This window comes from Parasteatoda tepidariorum, chromosome 5 (assembly GCF_982258835.1).
Source record: "Parasteatoda tepidariorum strain Cologne lab strain chromosome 5, Ptep-v5.0, whole genome shotgun sequence".
In the NCBI taxonomy this organism is placed as follows: domain Eukaryota; kingdom Metazoa; phylum Arthropoda; class Arachnida; order Araneae; family Theridiidae; genus Parasteatoda; species Parasteatoda tepidariorum.
In genome coordinates this window covers 109264600-109286472 of record NC_141759.1, presented here as the reverse complement: position 1 = coordinate 109286472, position 21873 = coordinate 109264600, and the positions used below count along the sequence as shown (strand labels likewise).

General features: G+C 26.7%; 1 pseudogene across 1 annotated transcript in view; it reads right to left on the bottom strand.

Annotated features, from left to right (window-relative positions):
* Positions 1–416: 416 nt before the first annotated feature.
* The window catches only part of LOC147809978 (voltage-dependent calcium channel subunit alpha-2/delta-3-like), a 30873-nt pseudogene continuing 9416 nt past the window's right edge, over positions 417–21873 (bottom strand). The window contains exons 4-14 of the transcript XR_015433548.1: positions 16216–16275; positions 14092–14293; positions 11189–11319; positions 10378–10441; positions 8692–8842; positions 8169–8243; positions 7157–7246; positions 3203–3316; positions 3019–3097; positions 1670–1719; positions 417–527 (exon numbers count right to left, since the gene is read on the bottom strand). The product of XR_015433548.1 is annotated as a voltage-dependent calcium channel subunit alpha-2/delta-3-like (transcript). The remainder of the gene's footprint in view (positions 528–1669; positions 1720–3018; positions 3098–3202; positions 3317–7156; positions 7247–8168; positions 8244–8691; positions 8843–10377; positions 10442–11188; positions 11320–14091; positions 14294–16215; positions 16276–21873) is intronic.

The window sequence follows — 21873 nt, the reverse complement described above, 5'->3', positions numbered from 1 at the left end:
TATAGCTGAAGTGGTATAAAAATTGCGGCTAAAATGATATAGCTGAGTTTATAAGCTTATTACTTAAAAAAGATGTTCCGATACATGCTCAAATACTATTATTTTAATAAATTTTTATAGCAGAAAAATGTAAAAATATATCAAATGCTTGTGGAAATATTTAACTTATGAACTTTAAATAAAAAATTATTAATTTAATAATAATAATAATAAAAGATAGTGAAGTAAAACTTCTTAAATTATATTTGTATTACAATATATAGAGGACATTCATTATTCATATATTGGATATTTGCAAAATATGAGACATTAAGAAACATTTATTCAATTATTAATTATAGTTCATATTAAATATATTGATAAAAACATCTGTGTTATAGAAACAGAGATGTACGTAAAAAATTAAGATTTAAATACAAAAAAGGATTAAATTAACAACTCACCAGCACATCTGCATAGACAGATGTCCATACAAATGGTCGTGTACCAGACAAAACAACAGGCCTGCTCATAACTGGCACATATTTCTGAAACAGTAAGAATAGAAATTCATTAAATTGATACCCGACAAAATTTGTCCCAAAATTTTGGTAAAATATTTTTAAAAAGATTTATAGATTTCAAATGTTGATAACAGAAAAAGATACGAGTGACAAAAGAGCTTTCACAAGTCTTTCAAAAATCATTACATGATTTTTAACAAAATTGTAGAATATAATAAAAAAAGAGATTACAATGCAGTCTTAATTTTAAGAAATATTAACCATTAAATTCTTATCAAAAATATTCACCTCATCTCATTTGTTTTCAATTTTATTCCGGTTTAGAATTTAAGACTATGAATAAGTGCATATGAGAAAATTTTATGTTTTTAGCGAGTTCCAATTAATCACACCCAATTAGGTACTTGTTTTAAGCATGATTCATGCACTATATTGCACAAATACTAAAAATACTTATTTTCTCACATATTTTTCTCATGCATGTAAAACCAGATTTCTCATAAGTAATCCTTAAACAATAAACTGTTATTTGACAAGGGGGAGGGTTAGTCTAAAACATGGTTTCATAATATTTGAATAAGCCCTAATCACCTCCAAAGAAGCTCCTAATCACAAAAAATTAAAAACTTTTATTTTTAATTCAAAAAATAAATCAAATTCCTTCTTAAAGTAATATTGCATCTTTAAAAAACTAATTTAAATAATACAGTTAATATTTTTTTATTAAATTAAAATAAAAGATATTTTCTAACCTAAAATTGTTATGTCAATAGGAGTGAAGAATTTGTGTTATAAAATTACAAATTTTGTGAAAAGGAGGTTTAATACAAAATTGTTACTTTTAATTGAAAAAGTTGTTTACAAACTTTCCTGAATTTTCAATTTTTGCTGGTTTTTGTAACCAGTTTTTATCTCCTGCAGGTTTTAAAAAGCAAATTTATACCCCCTGAGTTTTTCAGGTTTTTTCTGAGGGACATAAACCTTGTCATTCCAATGGTAGAAAACTTTTGTCATAGATTACAATAATGCAAGGTTATTTCCTTTTACAAATATTTTATGCAATACAAATATAGGACAACCAGTGATACATTTTTTAGAAAAAAAAATGACCATTGAACCAAATAATCTAGAGACTAAAAAAGTTTCCATAAAAAATATACACAGACCTGAACTTTATCCCGAACCTCAGAAAGTGTAGCCATGTGTGTATAAAAACCTGGAAAACAGTAAAATATATTAAGGCCCTTGAGAGTGGAAGACTAAAAATCATACACATACATAATGAATAAAATGAAAAACTGAAAGTTTTGTTCAGAAAATTTGGATCTAAGTTAAATAATCACAAAGCCATGTTTATATTAAAACCAATCCAGAGTAAAAAAATTTTTGTACTAACGCAACTAGACATTTGCATTGATTCTATTATAAATTACAAAATGAAGCCACAGTCAAAATATCATAATAGGCAATGGAAATTTCAACAACATTGATATCTAGACAGGTATTTGAATCACTAAAAGGAGGAGGAATAAAAATCTGACAGCACACAATGTGACAATTAAATTTCTTAAGTTTTCTGAGTCTAGTTTTGACAAAAAATAAAATTTGTTCTCCAGTTTTTATTTATTGATTACTATAAAACAACTTGCATTATATTTCAGTGTTCTCTTAATGCTACTTATTTCAAAATTCAGAAAATAATTATTTCTACGAGAATGAATATCTCCGTGATCACTAATTTTTCGTAAATAGGAGAGATGGGCAAAATTGGGAAGAGGAATGAAATAGGGAGCAGTCAGTTTTGATTAAATTACTGCTGACATTTATCAGATATGACATGAAACTAGAAGTAGGTATTCATCATTTTATTCAGAGATGAATGAAAGAGAGTGCAGACTATTTCTCTGTCAATAGTAATTATTCGAAATATTTATCATAAAAGTTTTAATTTTTACATCATCAATATTACTCTGTAGTTTTTTGTTCTTTAAAGATTTATTTTCAGTAAAATCATCTGATAATGCCTTTTTTTAGAAATTATTTAAGCAGATTTTGCATCAAGTTTAAAATAATATAACTCTCCCTTTCTGTTGAATGGCACTGTAGAATAAAACTGAGATTTAGTCAGTTGGACAAAATCAAGTAGTACAAAAGGCTATAAGTTACATGCTAGACCAAGTTAAAATCATAGGAAGGTTGGATACAGAGCCCCAAATGTAAATAATGGACACATGAAGCTTGTACCAATGCAGAGAAGTAGGATTAAAGTTTTATTTATGATTTCTGTTAGGTCAGTTACACATAATTTAATAAAAGTTACAAACATATGAAATTCATAATTACTTATGTTCCTCAATTTTCAAGTTTTTTGCTTTGCAGTGTACAAGGTGATTGTGTAAATTTAATACTATAATCAAGCATTATTTCAATGCAAACTTGATTTTATTTGACTAGGTTGGATAAAACCAAGTACTAACATAGTTCAAAAAAAAAATGTATAAAAAAAAAGACAAACCTTTATTTGCACAGGCCATCCAATTTACTTCATGTGATTCAGTAACTTCCTTACCAATTAGGTATGTAAATACTCTGACCTATAAATTAGTAGAAAAATTAAGCAAGATTGCTTCCATTTAATAAAATTATAAAAAAACATATTTAAATGATAACTGCTGTCTTATAATGACAAGAAAACTTACAGGTAAATTTGGGTAATTGTAACACCTAAATATGTCTTCAAATGTATTAGGAGCTCCATCGGTAATTATCATAATGGCTTGATTACATTGAGTACCCAATCCAGATCGATTGTACTGCAACAATAAAGTAAAATTTATTTTTAGTTTTGATTGAAAACAATTGAAAAACAAAAATATTTTGATGATGATAAAATATCCCTTCCTGTTAACAATACCAAAGTTGATGCAAAAATACATTCAAAAAATAGTGCATTCCTAGAGTCAAATTTTTTGTAATGTAAAGCAAATTAGATATCATGATACATGTGAAGTTGCTAGCAATTATTCAATAATCATAAAATTCGCACAAAACAAATTCAAAGCCATAATACCATTATTTACAACATCCAAATCCACTTTGTTAATGCAAGGCTGCTAATGATTAATATCTAATCTTACTATGGCCTCTCACATTATACGTACAAAACAATAAACATATTTTTCTTTTCCACAGAAAAACAGTCCAAACACTCAGTAAATACACTACTCTTCACAACATGAACATATCAATTAAGTTAAATTTCTAAATATGGTTGCTCCTATTCCTTTGTTGTCAAGGCGACTATAAGAAGTTTTTTAGTGTTGAAATTTAATATATTATGTAACATACATGATTAGATTTCTTAGTAGTGCCTTATGGATCACTGGAGTTGAGGTGTTACAGTGGATTAAATTTAGGTAAAGAGAAAGCTTGTAAACAGACGGTTACAATTAAGTTGTTTTGGTAGAACAGATCCTTAACACAAGGAAACATTTGGAGAAAGTAAACAGGTTTTGCTAACTTATTAATTATTTTCTATATTATTTGATTGCAGATTTCACAGCTTTGGGGAAAAACATGATAAATATTTTGAAAAGACTCAAATTTCTGTAATTATGTGGTTTGTAAAAAAACAAAATATAGAATATTATTTTCTAAATGATTAAATTATATCATTAAAAAAAGATGTCTAATAAACAGATTCTTGATATTTTTGTATATTTCAAAGCCAATTCCTCCAAATTCCACAAACTACCATTTTTCCTAATAGCATAGTCATTTCATCAGAAACAATAGTAGGCAATATACTAAAACAACTTCGGAATTGATTTTTTTAAACACCATTTAGTCATTTTAGTCAGCTTCGAATAAAATCTTCTCTCAACTGTAAAATTTTCCAAGTACAGTAAAAAAAATCTTTTTTCAAAACTTTTTTTGAAATTCAAAATTTTAAATAGATAAAAGATTGATCTCTATACTCACATATTCACAAGATTTTTTTAAGTCAAATTCAAAAACATTTAGTTATTGTGGAATGAGTCTTAAGTTCATTCTTTAAAAAAAAAAAAAAAACTTTTAATGTTTAAAAAATCTAAATATACAACACATATTAGTTTTTAAGCTCAAATATGTAGATAAGTTCAAAAACAAAGCTTAGAGTGAAAATGTCAGAACAAAATATCGATGAATAAAATATATTTAAAACTTGGAATATATTTGAAAACTATAATTGTTAGATTGAGGTTTTCATAACAATTCCAAGAAACTTAAACACTGCATTTCATAAATGACTTATTATTATTATTTTTAAATTAGATGACTAAAATTTGTCTTATATTTATGACTAGGAGGCTTCTCCCCCTGCTCACTGGCGCTCGCCAACCCCCGGAACTGCTTTCGTAGTTCATTTTGGATTGCTTCGCAATCCAATGCTCGCTCATTGGATACGTTCTTAACGTCTAGCTTTTGCATACTTTTTTTAATACTAAAGTTTCGAAAACTTTTCACAGTAGAAAATTCTAAACCTGTACATTTCAATATTATTTTAAAAATCCAAGCAGTTCACATATTTTTCTTAATCACACTATTCTAAATTTCAGTTGTTGAGAAAAGTAACTGTTGTAAGTTTTGTTTCAAAGTCTTTCCCACCAGAGGGCTAAAGCCATGTGTTGTAAAACAATATGAAATAGTAGTCTGCCACTGAACGCCGAATGTAAAGCATCGGCTTTGATGAAGATAGTTTTGTATTTTTAATTCTCTGAAGGGCGCCACCCTATTAATATGGAATTTGTGAAATAAATGTAGATATTTTTGATTGTTGATGAAGCCCATCATTTTGTGTTTTCATCAGTGTTCAGAAGCAGAACAACTATAAGTTTTTTATTTTATCACAAAAATATAAAATGTATAAAAAACAAAGAAAAGAATAAGAAAATGAGTATAGTCATAGAAAAAGTTAAAATTATAATATAGTATTTGTCAGTAAAAATAAAACTTTTTGTTCAAGTCATTTCTAACAATTCAAATTTCTCCGAGGCAATTCTAAAGTATAAATTAAGGTAGTATTGTATTTTTAATAACACAATATTTTTAATTTTGATGTCAACAAAAACGATTGCTTCCATTGTTAAATTCAATCTCAACAATTCAAATTTTTCTGAGGCAACTCTTAACCTCTAAATATTACTTTTATATGTATACATTTCTAAACGTCAGTATTCAACCACAAAACTTAAAGTCCTCAAATTTAGCATGAAGTTGTAAAATGTAATGAAAGAGGGTCATAGCAATAATGAAAGAAGTAAAGTTAGTATTGCAAAATTAAAACAATATTTTTAATCAATGAGCCAAGTTCTTCAAGAAGCAGTTGTAGAAGTAGGTTGTTTATTTAAAACTTTTTATAGAATTTCTTTAAAAACACAATTGTTAATTTGGGCATTTGGCGATACAACACTTTTAGAATTGAAGGATTTGTTACGTCAAGCGCTCAGGTATCATAATTTTGATCTAGTTGCGCTTCTATGTCTTTTTGATTCATGTTGCTAAATTAACTTTCAAAAAATTCTATGGCTGGCAACAGCATTTTTATTTTTTAAGTTTTTTATTTTCATTTCTTTAAGAATAACTTAAAGAATAATTTTATTTCTTTAAGTTATTTTTTCAGCAAAATGTTTTTTAACCTAACAAAATTCTTTGCCGACTGATATAAGAAGAAAATAAAGTAAATATTTAAGTGTTGTGAAAAAAACCTTATTTAGTTGTACAAAGTACTTCAGCCAAAATTTGGGAGCCACGTAAGAGAATTATATATATTAGATCAGAAACACATCATTAAAAGGCAGAATGCTTCGGTGTTTTCAAAACGTAAACAAAACAAAGCAAACGTTGCCACCGGCGGAAAAGAAATACAGCCAAAATTTGGGAGCCACGTAAGAGAATTATATATAATAAATTATATAAGTAATATTTTTAGAGATAAAATTTTTTTGTTGTTGATAAATTTAAAACCACAGGGACAACTTTTTATCACCGTGTAAATTTGAGAATAAAGTTTCTCATGATACACTATTTTGCATGGCATTAATTTCACGATTTCTAGCAGTGAGAAACTAGTTTGATAGGAATTAAACTATGTCTTATGTTGATCGGAGTTTAGAATTGACAGTTAAAAGGGATAGATGAAATTTTAGTCATATATATTTGTGAACAGAGAATGTTAGGCAGTTAAGTTAAAACAAGGAGAATTAAATGGACAAAAAAGATAAAACAGAGAGTGAAATAATACTATTGAGGCTAAAAGATACACTAATTTTTAAAATATCAATTTTCATAAATTTCCATCAAACTTTTTAGAGGCTTTTGTAAAAGTAATATGAGTTACATATTTATTGTTCTGATCAGAAGAAAACACACAGAAAATATGCTAAAAATTTCAGGAAAAATATCACTTATTATATCACAGTATTATAAAATTAAAATATTTTATCACTTATTCATTATAGAATTGATAGATTCACAACCATTGAAAACAGTTTATATCTGTTCTCAGAGGGAAAAAAAACTACAAATCAATCACTGCACAAAATATTAGTTTCAATGATAATTTCAGCAAGCAAATGATAATATTATTTAATTTCAAAACATATGAAACTTACTTTTGGGAGAACTTCAAAGGCTGTTATCAAACTCAATGTAAAATTTGCTATATTTGCTGTCTCCATTTTTTTCATATGCTTCATAAATTCCTAAAAAGTATGATATTTAAAATTATGGTATGTATCACAAAAAATAAATACATAAATATTGCTTAACTTCATGACATAACATGCATTAAGAGAAAACCAATTTGAAAGAAAAATTTAAGACTAAATTTTTGTTCTTCAAAAAAGTGACACATGGCTTATTGTAATGAATTTAATTAAAAAAAATTCTTCTTCATAACATTCTTAAATGAAGAAATTGAACAGTTGAGCACTCAAATGATCAAGAATTTCAAAGCAATCACAATCCCAAAAAATATTCAACTAAGATTGAGATTTGAATTGTAGTTTAGTTGAGAAGTCCCAGCCATCCAATTAATTAACAGCAAATTACTACTATCTTATCTTACACAGACAGCTAAGACTATCTTCATAGACAGGATAGTTTTAGTTAAAATAGGATAATTTATAAATATAAGGTAACAATATGCTAAATTATACAACTGATTGAATTGTACAATAGAAAATATGTTAAATAGAGAAAAAAAGTAGAGAATATAGAGGTGTTTTAGCTAGAAATGCTCTCTGAATATTTGGTTTGAAATTTTGATTTTAAATTCATATATCAAACACCACATTTTATTTATTTAATTGTGTATAAAGATTTGAAATAAGTTAAATCAGATAAATGAATAAGCTGTTGAATAAAAATTACATTATACATTGAATTTTAATGAAAGATAGATCCAAATATCTTTCATGAAATAGAAATTTATAAGAACTTCTGCTAAAGCAAAAAACTTTTTTTGACGTGCTAAAAAATTGACTAATGAAATGATAAATACATAAAATGTGAACAGTTAAAAAACATACAAACAGTTTCGAAACATTATTCATTAAAAAAAAAAGACAGATTTATAATTGAAATGTACAAATAAATTTCATGTAAAAAATTTAACTCTCATACTCGCATATTTTCTTCATTTGCTTGGACCAAAGCATTTTCAAAGCAAGGAACAACAGGAGTGACTTTGTCCGAAAACTAGGGATGAACATAGTTACCATTCATTATAATCAAAACTTTAGGAACAATTCTTATTTTTCTTAATTTTCTAGTTTGCATAATGAAAATAATTTAAACAATAAAGATAAATTTATGAACCGATAGCAATAACAGAAAATAGTAGACAAGTTTAAAATTGACAACATAAGTAACAAGCACTTATTTTTTTAAAGCATAATAGACATTTATGATAATAGAATAAATGTTTCAAATATCGCAGAAAATGATAAAAATAAATTTAGACAAATGAGCAAAAACTTATAAAGCATTTTTGGAATCTTTATATATTTTTAGTCACAGTAATTATTCTAGATGATCCATTACTTATCATTAGTACATTTTTGGATTAAGAGTTATTAACAAAGATTAAATGAAATCTAGAAATAAACTTATTAATAATTCTAATTAATATACAAAGTTGTCTTACACCAAGAATAGTGACAAAATCATCTTCTGTTAACGTTAAAAGAATATCAGTCACAACATTCCTTGCTATTTCTTTTCTAATTCCTGTCATAGATCCACTACTATCAACAAGTATAACTATGTCTTTTGCTGAAGCTGCAGCTTTTACATACCTGAAAATACAAAGTAAATATATCAGAAAACAGAGGATACAGTTAACTTGAATATATATATATATATACATAAGAGACAAATAAAAGAAAAAGAGAAAGTTTGAAAGAAAAATTAAGATTTTATTAACTGTGCATAAGCTGCAAGTACATAGAACCCATAATGTAGGTTAAAAACACAAAGAGAACAAGGAAACAAACAAAAAAAAGGGAGAATTTTAAGGAAAAAATGAAAAAACTATTGTAAATTAAAAAAAGTAAAAATTATTGAAAATTAAAAAAGTAAATTTAAATTTAACAATAAAAAGATATAATCTAGTAATAAGCTCAAACAATTATAGCTGCAAACCTAGTGCTTTCTAATATTACATTAATATAACAAAAACAAAATATATCAATACAATAGCATAAAAAAAGGCAGTGTGAGAGGCTGATTCACAAACAAAATTTATATATATACACACATTTATATAAATGCACAAAATATGTTTAATTAACACTATCTTACTTATTTAAAGAACTTTTAAATAGCGAAAAGCAATAAAGAGATCTGCATGAAGGTAAAGAAACTTAATCTTTAAAACAAAGACATATAACATACGTTAAATGTGAATCAAACTGATATTAAGTCGGTTGCAAACTAAAACTGAAAAATTTAAGTTGGCACTCCCTGTAAGCTACATTTGTATGTGTGTTGCATTTGAGGAATTGCTAATGCATTTGAGGAAAACTTCCTAAATTTTACACATTTTGATCTGCAATCTAAATAGTTATACTTGAAATATTAGGTTTCTTCGAATTATACATATATATATCAGTTTCATAAAAAAAATAGAAAATTGTGGTAGACGAATACCTTATTACAAGCTACAGTTTTGTAAACCTTTTCATTTTTTTCACGAACTAATGCATTTCTTTCATAGTTAGTTGCAATAGGGTAATTTCACGATATACAAATATCAGATTTGAGGATTTTAAAACCATACAGCTCAGTTTAGAAAAAAAAGCAGTTTGAGTAATTTTTGTTAAATCAATTCTTAGTATCATTTATATTTACTCCAATCTATAGTATCTTTCATAAGTTTAAAAAACAAAACAAAAACCAGATGTTACGATATGTAAAAACTGTAAAAGCCATGTTATAATTCTTTTTTTTAAAAAAAAATTACATTTCTAAAGGTTAGTAAATATTAGTAGAACTGCTTGATTTTATTAAACTAGGTTAAAGTTTTATACATCTGAAGACTGCAAATATATAAAGGATGGTATTGCCCTATATTAATATTCATATATAGTGCTATACTAATATGCTTCATGGAAGGAATGATGACTATGTCCCATCCATGAAGCATAATACTAAAGGTTGAAACATGGGAAATGTAAAATAACTTATAATGATGCTATGAGAATAATTAAATAAAGTAACACCATTACTAAGTGACATTATTTAATTTTTATCACCACTTATTAAAATTAAGACCTCTGGGAACCCTGTAAAAATACATATTTAGATTTCTCATCAAAATTTTAAATCTCACCAAGAGCGAGTTCGACAATCATAAATGTCTGGCTTTTCCCTGCCTTCTTTCACCCAAGTAGTTGCTGTAAAAATGAAGAAAAAATTTTGAAACTGAAGATAGCTTAAAAATAGTAACAATAATTAATTGCCTAACAAAATGGAAAAATTTAAGATTTTTTTAATTTTTTATATTGCAGAGATTGGATCTGAAATAAAGATAAATTGAAACAGTATTACTCAAAAACTAGTTAACTAATATAAAGCCCTTATTAATTACATTTGAGTACAATTAATTTAAAATAATTTGTATAAAAGAAACACAAAAAAATTAGATAATTTAAAAAACATGGAGTGACATTATTAGATATAAGTTATCAGAGACTAATATGGTCAATTTTACTAGTTTACTATTTCCATTTTTAAACTAGGAATACATCAATTATAACTATAGTTAAATGCTTCTGCACTTAAAAAAAAGTATCCAACAAAATAATTTGTCATGGTCTTATTTATAACAATAGCTAATTGCAGCTATTTTTTAATGCAAAATCAATATAATATGATAGTAGTAAAATATTTAGGGACAATTTTAGGGGAAATTTACTTTTTAATCACATATACACACACACATGAAAAAAAAAATTAATACCAATAAGAGAAGGGAATTGTTTTGCTTTACACACAATAGTTATTTTAAAGTCTAAGTTTATTGCTAGGTTTTAAATCATATTTTCAGAAACCTAACTGGCTAAAAGTTAACATTACATATTTTTTCCCCCAACAAGAATAAGTCTTATTTATTAAAAAAATGACCATAAATTTTTCCTTACCAGGAAATAAGCATAAAAAACCAGTATTACTCCCAAAATATTGCCAATTAAGGAATGGATCAACGGCAAGATTATTTCGAAATGCAGGAGTGAGATATTCTGACCATTTATGGAGTTGAGAACCTTGGGATCTAAATATGAAAATAGCAATGTAACAAAAATATCCACTAAAAAAAAATAGTTCTAACTACTATGAATAAAATAGATAAATAAAAAATTCCAAAAGAAGGAGCTTTTGAGAAGCTTTAAAAATAGTTAAAACATTCTTCAAAAATCAAATAAATTGAAAAAGACACAGCTTAAAAAAAAAGAGATGATTTTGTTTAATAAAATAAAAATTACAAACTAATCAAGAAGTAACATTTTATTATGCCTAATATTTATGGCTATTCAAGTCCAACCATTTGAAGATAACTAAGTGAAAGTGGAAATTTGCAGATTATAACAAAAGAAATAGTAAAGTATTTTTTTACATTTACAATTTATTATAGAGTCATAGGACAAAACAGTTTCTTAAGTTAATCAGGTTTTGATAAAAACTTGGTTATAATTTTTTATTCCTTAGGTAGTAAATTAGTAGAAAAAGATTTTGTGAAAATTTAATTAGGGCATATAGAAAATAAGGCAGAAATATACAGCCCGTTGTACCTAAGAAGACAGATGAAAGTTAAATCATGGTATGAATAAATAATTTTAAAGGAAGTTCAAAAGTTTTTTATTTTTTAATTTAAAAATACCAATAAAGTACCACTTTAATTGGAGGTAGAAGTTTTCACGTAAGTTTAATTATTAACGAATTACGACAAAAGTAATCTCTCTACCACCATTTGAAGATTATTGAAAGTTAAATTATAGTAGAGTACAGGTAGCTTAGTTTAAAAGATTTTAAATTCAAAAGTACCAGTAACATACCATTACAATTGGTAGCAAAATTTTTTGAGTAAGTTCAATTGGTAAATAAATACAATATGACAACAGTCTTTACTATAACAAGAATAAGCTAATTGAAAGTCAAAAGACGTTTAATTAAAGTCATTTAATTAAAGTAGTGGTTATGTAAAAACTAAGGATGTAATGAATAGTGATTTGGCAGAATACCAATTGTTCGGGCAAAAATATTGGCCAAATACCGAATATTCGGCGCCTAAATAGTAACCTTTTTTTAAAATTATTAATAAATGATAGTTTTTATACATAAATAAGTTTAGTCCTTATTGAAAAATAATCAATATTTAGCCGTATTATTAGTATGGGGTAAAGGGAAAAAAACTTCAATGAAAATGCTTAAGATAATAAAGATAATTAGATATTAAAATAATTAAAAACATTTAAGATAAAAAAAACTATCTAACAGGTATTAAAAAAACTAAAATTGCAAAGTTGAAAAAGAAAATAGAAAAAAAATATTGTCTTCATTTTTAAAACAAAATTTTAATGCTAAAAATAATATTTTCCAGAAAAAATTATCTGTAATACATTGAAAGAGAAAAAAACTTTATCAGAAACGATTTTAAAAAAGCACCAGTATCATAAAAACGCCCATATAAAAAAAGGTTATAGAAAAAGGCAAAACCGAAAAAAAATAAAATTCGATGATTTCTCAAAGAAAAATCGATGACTTTTTGAAAGAAAATTTTAAAGCTAAGCATCTCAGTTTTCCAATTACCTTATTTTCAAGAAAAAATGAAGTTTAAAAGACTAATAGAAATACTCTTAATTGTCGTGCCATAATAAAAACAAAAATATTTTTGAAAAAGCTAGATAGAAGCCAAAACAAAAAATTTTCTAATTTTTAAATGAAAGATTTAATACTGAAAATCTCAATTCAACTTTTTTACAAAAAAGTGACCATAAAAGAATAACGTTCATTAGAGATGCTCTTTAAAAAATGCTGTAATAATAAAAACGACGATAAAAATGAAAGTTAGCAAAAGAGAAGCAGAAATGTTTTTTCTTCTTAATTCTGAAATATAACTTTAACGTTGAGAGTAATAGTTTTCCATGTCATTGGTTATCTGTCTTATTGTACAGGAAAAAAGTGACAATAAAAGAATTAAGTCTATTGGAAATGCACTGTTAAAATGCTCTGCTATAGTTAATACAAAAAAAAAGACAAAAATGAAAAATTAAGAAAAAGTTCTCAATTTTTAAGACACAAAATTTTTAAAACACGACAAAACTGATTTGCCTGAATGTAAACAAATAAATTTTAAAAAAAAATCTGCATTACAAAGCTCATGGTTCAGTATAAAGTAATCTAGTTGCGATTCTTCACATTTCGTTTTTCCATATGTCTTTCAGAACATATACTAACTAATTAACTTAATTTGAACTTACAAATATGCGTAAAAATATCTTTAAATAATGTTTAGTAAAAAATTCGATTTCAGATAATTCTTTATTAAATCTATTCAAATTACCCTTCCCTCCCCCCCGAAAAAATTTTTTTTTTATTGAAAAATAAATTTCTAGATGATACTTTGCCGAATATTTGGCAAAGTATTCGGCCAACCGAATATTAAGCAAAAGGACCGAAATTCTCCCATATCCGTTAATTACATCCTTAGTAAAAACTAAAACCAAAGGAAGATAAAAGCAATGATAGTAAGCTGGAAGAAAGCTTTGTGCCAATGAGGATAGTTTAGCAAAATGACATTCAAGTCACAAAAGTTGTTTGAAAATAAATAGTCTTCCAATGGTGGACAGGCAGTAAAATCTGTTTATATCTAAGAAATAAAAATTATTATTAATGATTTTTACTTCTTTAAAGTAAGTTACATGTTTTTTATTTATAATTAGTTACATGCAAAATAAAGTAGAGATGACTACAATATTATGTGTAGGAAAAACAACAACATTTATTTAAAAAACTTCAGTTAAAAAATGCGGAATGTTTATATTACCTTTATCATAAACATTTGTAGGTACATGAACAGAGCTATGTTTAAAATTTACAGGAGCATTAGCAAAATTTCTGTGCGGTTTCATATCTAGATCTCTAATACTCTTTTTGGGCTTTCTTTTAGTTACTACATCATTAGAATCAATTTCATTATTTTCTACTTCAACCTCTTTCTCTTCCATTCGAGCATTATAATATTCATGCTGAAATGACAAAAATTTATTTTATTGTATATGGTTTGTTTTTTATTTAACAAACTTGAGAAATCTGGAAGATGGAACAGAATGTGTGGAAAAACAATATTTGAACCCTTCATAAATGCTGTGTTTAGCTCTCGAATTTGATTTCTTTTTTTCTTCTTAAATTTTATCAAACTAATCACATATGTTAACATGAAAATAAAGTAAAAATATCAGGTAAATAAAGTCAAATTAAAAAAAAAAAAATCTTAACTCAAAATTCCCTCAAACACGTAAATCAGCTGCTAAAAATTAACTTGTAAATCTCAAAACATTTAGAGAACAAGCTTTGCAAAGGCCGATAAAAGATAGGAGGGATATTTTTTTTTTACTGCGAAACAGAGACATTCCTAAGTCGAAATAAAAGTTTGTTAAAAGAGATATATGCTTGATAAATAGCATCCTTAAATAGAATTTAATGTTAAATAAAGCAACACTTTTTTTAAATGTAGAATAACAATGCTTAAATAATATTAATGAAAATAAAAAGAGATAGAAACATTTAAGAAACATACAATAAATGTTTTAAAATAAAACAAAAAAGCTTTTTCATTTCAGGAAGCACAAATAAAGATTTATCTATTAAAATATCCATAAGCATCATAATACATACATATGACAATGCAAGAAATATTTTTTATTTAACATTTTTGTTCCAAATGTGCATGGTATAAAAATTAAGCTCCTTATAACAGATATTTTAATTACATAATAAATACACAAGGACTTTAATATAAAAAGTACCATCAATTTTCTACCAATGCCTTTAGGCATTTCCGATCTAATCTTTAAATCCTTTCAAGATAAAAATATTAGCCCAATCAGCTTATGTTTTTTTTAATTTTATTTTTAGCATATTTGCTGAAGCTTTGTTTTTATTTGCCCTAAGGTGTCAAATTAATACCAGCTGAATTAACTTTTCTCCTTACCTTCAAGAAATATTTATTGAATCTAAAACCAAAGTGAATAGGGAAATAAACTTAAGAAGATCATTATTTTCTTTTTTTTAAAAAAGTTTTTAGATTCAGAAAATACTTTTTTAATTTCAATTAAATATATATATTTTTTTAAATCTAAAATCATTCTAATTTTTCTAAAAGCTTTTAAAATGATAAAAAAAAAAATACTTAGCAGTTTTAATGCTTAAAATGCCATAAAAGGGAGTTTAAAATTTTTTAATAAATTTAAATTGGTCTTTTAAAAGTATATAGGAGATAAAATAATGGTAAGTCAGCTGAAAATTAACATTTAAACTTTATAATCAGTTTTATTTTATTTAAAGTTAGTGAACACTAACTTCTTAACATGTTTTTTTTTTCATAAATTTTTCAAAGAATTTATAATAATGAGCTTAAGTTTGAAACAAGATACAAAGAAGCCTAATCCAAGAATCTAAAACCAAAGTGACTGGGGAAATAAACTTGAGAAAATCATCATTTCCTTTTTTAAAAGGAAGTTTTTAAGATTCAGAAAATACTTTTTTAATTTCAATTAAATACTTTTTTTTTTAAAGTAAAATAATTCTAATTTCTCTAAAAGCTTTTAAAATGATAAAAAAAAATATAAAAAAAATATACTTAGCAGTTTTAATGCTTAAAATGCCATAAAAGGGAGATTTTAAAAATTTGTAATAAATTTAAATAGGCCATTTAAAAGTATATAGGAGATAAAATAATGGTAAGTCAGATGAAAATTAACATTTAAACTTTATAATCAGTTTTTATTTTATTTAAAGTTAGTGAACACTAACTTCTTAACATGTTTTTTTTTTATATAAATTTTTCAATGAATTTATAATAATGTGCTTAAGTTTAAAACAAGAAAGAAGCCTAATAAACATTCGAAATAATCATGGAACAATAATGAAAAATGTAACTATTACTAACTTTAATATTTTCATCAAATTGATATCCAGCAGCTGCATGTTCTGCCACTTCTGCAATTCGCTGAGAAAGGGAAAAAAAATCCACATAAGGCATAAAATATGAATACATACATCTTAGGTTTAATTTTTTTTCTGCAAGAAATAAAAGAACAGTAGTACCCGAATTATTCCAGACATTTGTTGACTTGCTACCAAACCTACTTGAAAAGTTTGCTAAAGACTCAACCATTATTTTTAGCTATATTCTGATTTCCACTCATAAATTACTGTTTCAATGCTTAATCAGTAATCATTATTCATATAAATTATAATGTTCAAATCATCTAACATCTACAATTTATAAAGCATAAAAATATGAATGGTGATTTAGTATTAAAAAGCAATATTTAATTATACTTATGACTCTTTTTATTATTAGCTTCAGGTATAGCACCTTCATAATAAATCAGAGTTTGTACACTTAATAAAATGTTATAAACTACAAATTAATTGGCAATTTCGATAATCAAGGTTTTACTACGTCAATTGGAAAGGTTTAAATTTTAAAGTTGAATGATGTACAGCAATAATAAATATTATATTAGAAAATTACAAACTTGTAAATTTTTTATAAAACTTTCATATTATCGTCTAAGCTATTTGAAATAGCCAATTTAATATTGTACTAATTTAATATAAATAGAACTTTCTTTTTCATGTAACTAAAATAAAGGACATAATATCTTTTCAGGATTGATAGTATAATAATAGCTCACTTTTCCTTTAAAGTGTTAAATTTTCATAAGAAAGTAAAATACTCCAAATTTTACACAAATTTATTCTTAATGATCTAAGTACATATTAAATACAAGTGAAAAATAATTGTAATTCTGTAAACTGTGAACATATATAAATAAAACAAAATCAGTGGTCAGAAAAACTAATTTTTTTTTTTGTAGTTAACTAGTCATTTTTTTCTTCCGAATAGAGTGACTACTAGCAATGTTTGAAACGCAGTCACTATTTCAGGCAATAAACTTTGCTAATCTCAGTGGCGCGACAGCCCATAGAGGGCCAAGGACTACCTCAGCTTTCTTGACTTTGGGCTCTGGGGTGCAGGAGCAGATGTTCCGGTCAGGTTGTCAGCCAAACGCGGAACCCCCAGTTTTTAGTTCCCAAGCATGCTTGGCCGGACTGAGGATCGAACCCAGGACCTGTGGTGCGGGAGCGCGAAGCGCTATCACTCAGTCACCGGGTGTCATGAACTTTGCTAGAGAACTTAATTTTCACATATATTTATGATGGTTTAGAAAACTAAATTGAACATACAAGAAAGAACATAACATCAGATCTTTTGACTGTTATCAACTTTTTAAATGTCAACAACTTGATGAAATTCAGAAAAGGATTAGAGACAACAATGAAGTACATAACACTGAAGTACTATGAGAATCCATAGAGTAAAATATGTTCCCTTCAATTGCATTAACATGCACACATTCTTTAAGTATTTCACTAGTTCACTGTTCCCAAATAATTTATTTTTATTTTTTACAAATGAAGCCATATTTATATTAACTTGCTATTTGCAAACACAGATTTCCATAACATAACAATCCCACTCATGTAAGGTCAAAACCAATTTTTCAGACATAAGTAGGTTTGCTTCAAAAGTTATGATTAGACAGCGGATAATATGCAATTGCATACGTGCATATGCAATTGCATATTTTAGCACTTTTTGCCATTTGTGCATATAAATGCATAAAAAGGTATATTTGCTCTTATAACTGCATATTTTCAGCATTTTATGGCTTTTCCCTCCTAAAACCATATCACTATTCTTTTTATGTTAGCATAACGAACGCTTTAAATTTTGTTTTGTCATTCTTTATCACCTGAAAGGGTCAGCTGGATTGATGTTGCTGGGGGTGATTGCAATCACGTGCAAAAGATGTAGAAATGAGGTGTGTGTCAGGAAGGGGGTACAAAGGGCCCACCCAAACAGACATTCGTCATAGAAACCTCAGAAAGGGATGGTCAGATATTCTATGAAGGGATGTCTTTTCCTGGAATAAATAATTGTCAATCTGGGTGATAAAAATAAGGCTTCTGTGGTAAGTAGAAAATGACCTCCCTTTTCTGTGATTGATTAGTTAAAAGGTGGAGTGAATACAATTTCGGAGAGAGCTGCTATTCTAACATATTTCGATAGTCCATCCGATAGATAGACAGTTTTGACATCCATCAGTTGAATACGTAGTTAGTGAAGCTTCGAACGTGATTTTTGACTACTGAATTTTATAATATGCCAAAAATTAAGTCGACTAAATCAAATTTAATGAAGACATGGATTTCGGACTATGGGAAGGACTTTACGACCGATGGGGAACGACCGATGGGGAAATAGTATTTTGTGTGATTTGTCAAAAACACATTTCCTGGGAAAAAAAGAACCAAATCGATCAACATATAAAGACTAATGCTCACTCCGTGAAGAAAAAGCAGAATACAAAAGGATTTGTTCAAAGTTTATTAACTATTCCTGTTCAAGCAGCTAAAAAGGAAAGTGATTTTTCTAGCGATTTATGCAAAGCCTTAGTAAGCAGCATTATTCCTTTAAAAAAGTTAAATAATCCAAACTTAAGACAGTTTTTAAAAAAAATATTGTACCAATTAGATCATTCCCGATTAATCGACTTTAAGAAAGAACTACCTTCAACCGATATATAACGAAGAACTGGATGATATTCGACGAGATATTGGAGATGGCCCTATATGGATTGATGTCGATGAGACGACAGATAAGTGCGGTCGCTATATTGCTCATTTTATTTGTGGAAAAATGGATAATATTCCTACTCGACCACATCTTCTAGCAAGCAAAGCCCTTGAAAAAGTCAATCATTCAACCATAGCATGGTTTGTCAATGATTCTATCAGATTATTATGGCCTGATAGAGATGGTTCTGAAGATGTTTTGATTTTTGTCAGTGATGCCGCTCCGTATATGGTCAAATCTGCAGCAGCACTGGAAATTTTTGTACAAGCACTGAATAGCACTGGAATTGTACAAGTTTTGTCCAATAACATCGGTTGACGTGGAGAGGTCATTTTCTACTTTCAAAATGATCTTAAATGACCGACGACATCAATTCACCCTTGAAAATTTGGAAAAACACTTAGTTCTGCAACAAAAATTATTCAGTTTAATAAAATCTTTCCCGAAAATGCGATGATTTTTCTTCTCTCATTTATCATACTTCAGTTTTAGGCTTTTTCTTCAGAAATGTGTAGATTCAAGTAAGAAATATTTTGATTTTCTTCCTTTTAACAAAAAAATGTTTTAGCTGTGTTTGTTGGAAAACTTGTTGGTAGAAGTATTTAAATAAGTTGAACTTTTAATTTCTATTTTAAATGCATATTTCTAGTTTTGAGAGCATATATTCAAGTTTTTTAGTGCATATTTGCATGCATATTTTGTCCGTTTTTTAGTGCATATAATCCGCTGTCTAGTTATGATGATGTAGGTATAGAAATGAATGATTATTTAATTTTTTGGAATAGAAATAAAATTCAAAAATTATACTTTTTCCAATTTTCTCTTTTAATAAAAAAGGAAATCCATGTAAATTAATAAAAGGTAAGTAATTAAGTATTCCTCTAAACTTTTTTCCATTAAGAGCATAAAATATGATGATAAAAATCCGACATAAGTTCCGTCCCGTTTGTAGTCAAATATAGCTTTGGAAATAAAGGAAAGGAGTGCTATAAAATATATTAAATAGTTACTGCTAGTTTTTTCCAAGATAAGACGTTCTGAACGTCCACCCGCATTTCTTCAATCATTTTTGTAGCATCTACTGTAGCACCTAGGTCATTAAATTTCTGAGAGAATGAATATTTAAATAACACAAAAAGGGATGTATTGTAAAATTTAACAATCTTAATAATTAGTTGTTGTTTTAAATAAATTCCCTTTGTCATTCAATGGAAAAGAACAGCACCACAGAAATATTTGAGAATAATTTTGCTTTATTTAACTCTTAGAGGATTTAGTAATTATTAGAGACACTAAATAAGCACAGCCTCCAGTATATACTTTTGGAATCTTAATCAAAAGTAAGTAAATGCATATACATTATGGGTCTCAAGTTTATATTTAAGCAAAGAAAAAAAAATATTATCAAAATTTGATAAATCACTCATAAGGAAGAACATATAAAACAGTTTGATTACTAGATGAAAACATTTTCTGGTCATTGCTTTAAGTTTCACAGCTTTCTCCTGCAAGCAGGTTTCGATGTTTTTGTTTGGTTTTCCTAAACAGTGATTCATAAGATTATTATATTTTTCTAAGATTATTATATTATTATATTATCATAAGATTATTATATTATCATAATCATAAGATTATTATATTATTATATTTTTCAATATTAACTTATACTTTTTTTAAAACGATTTAAAAAAAAATAGTTAAGACATAGATTACAGAATCCCCTAAACGTAACATAAATTCATGTCTTCATGATTTAAAATATTCTTGATGTTTAATAAATAGGGTTGAAAATATTTTTTTTCTGGTATAGGTAAATATTTAAGAAAGATTAAAACTTATGCAGAAAATGTCTTGGTTAGCATAAGGCACAACTAATTAAGAATATGTTTTCCAGGTGAAGAGTACAGTTAATATCATTGGAGTCAAACTTAGAATGTCCCAACAGAAAAAATTGTGCAGATTTCATAGAATATATTTTTTTTATAAATTTCAACTATTGAAATTCTTAATCGTAACTATAAAAAATGAATGCATCTTCAAAAATACATCTTATGTCAAATTTATAACTTAGTTAACGTTAATTATTTAGCATTGACGCAAAAATAAAAAATTAGAAGGACCACTAGAACACAGTCTTATAGTGTTTTTTTTTTTTTTTGATCAGAACATTTTCAGAAATGCTCTTAGTATTATCCTTAGTAAGTACCATTACTTTTGCTCATACTATATACTATATCTGAAGCAATTTCAAAGTTTGATCGATCTGAAGCAATTCAAATGAGAACAAATAAAAACAGATTTCTAATACAAATTTATACAAATGTTTATTTTGAGTAAGTATTGATGATGGAAATTTTCCGGTTGCCTACTTCTGTGCTACTTTAGATTTATTTTATTGTTGGTTTACCAAGTTGCAAAGCAAAGGTAGCGCTTGGGTAACTACAGAGCCGTCCCGATACTCATTCCACCGGTTCTAGACTGCAACGGTATTACAGTGTACGAATATTCATTCTGAAGTCGAATCAAATCATTAGCAATAATGCTATTATTTAAATAAGTTTGGTTACAAATACTATTAGATAATTCACATTGAGTAGCAGCATTATTTAAGTGGTGGTTATTATTTCCGATCTATTTTAATGTCTAAGCTTATAAAAAAAAAATGCTTTTTGTATTGTTATTGACTTTTACTGTTTACAATATAAATTGCTCTACCGACTAATCTCAGTAATAAAACTTTCTACAATATTAATATATACGTAATATGAAATAAAAAGCAAACGAAAATTTTTTAAGAGGAACTTTTTTTAAAAAAAATTTAACAAACCAATCTCAATTTTCAAATACCAAATTTTTAAATCTTGATAATGAAAAGAAAATAATTAGATTGGACGTAGT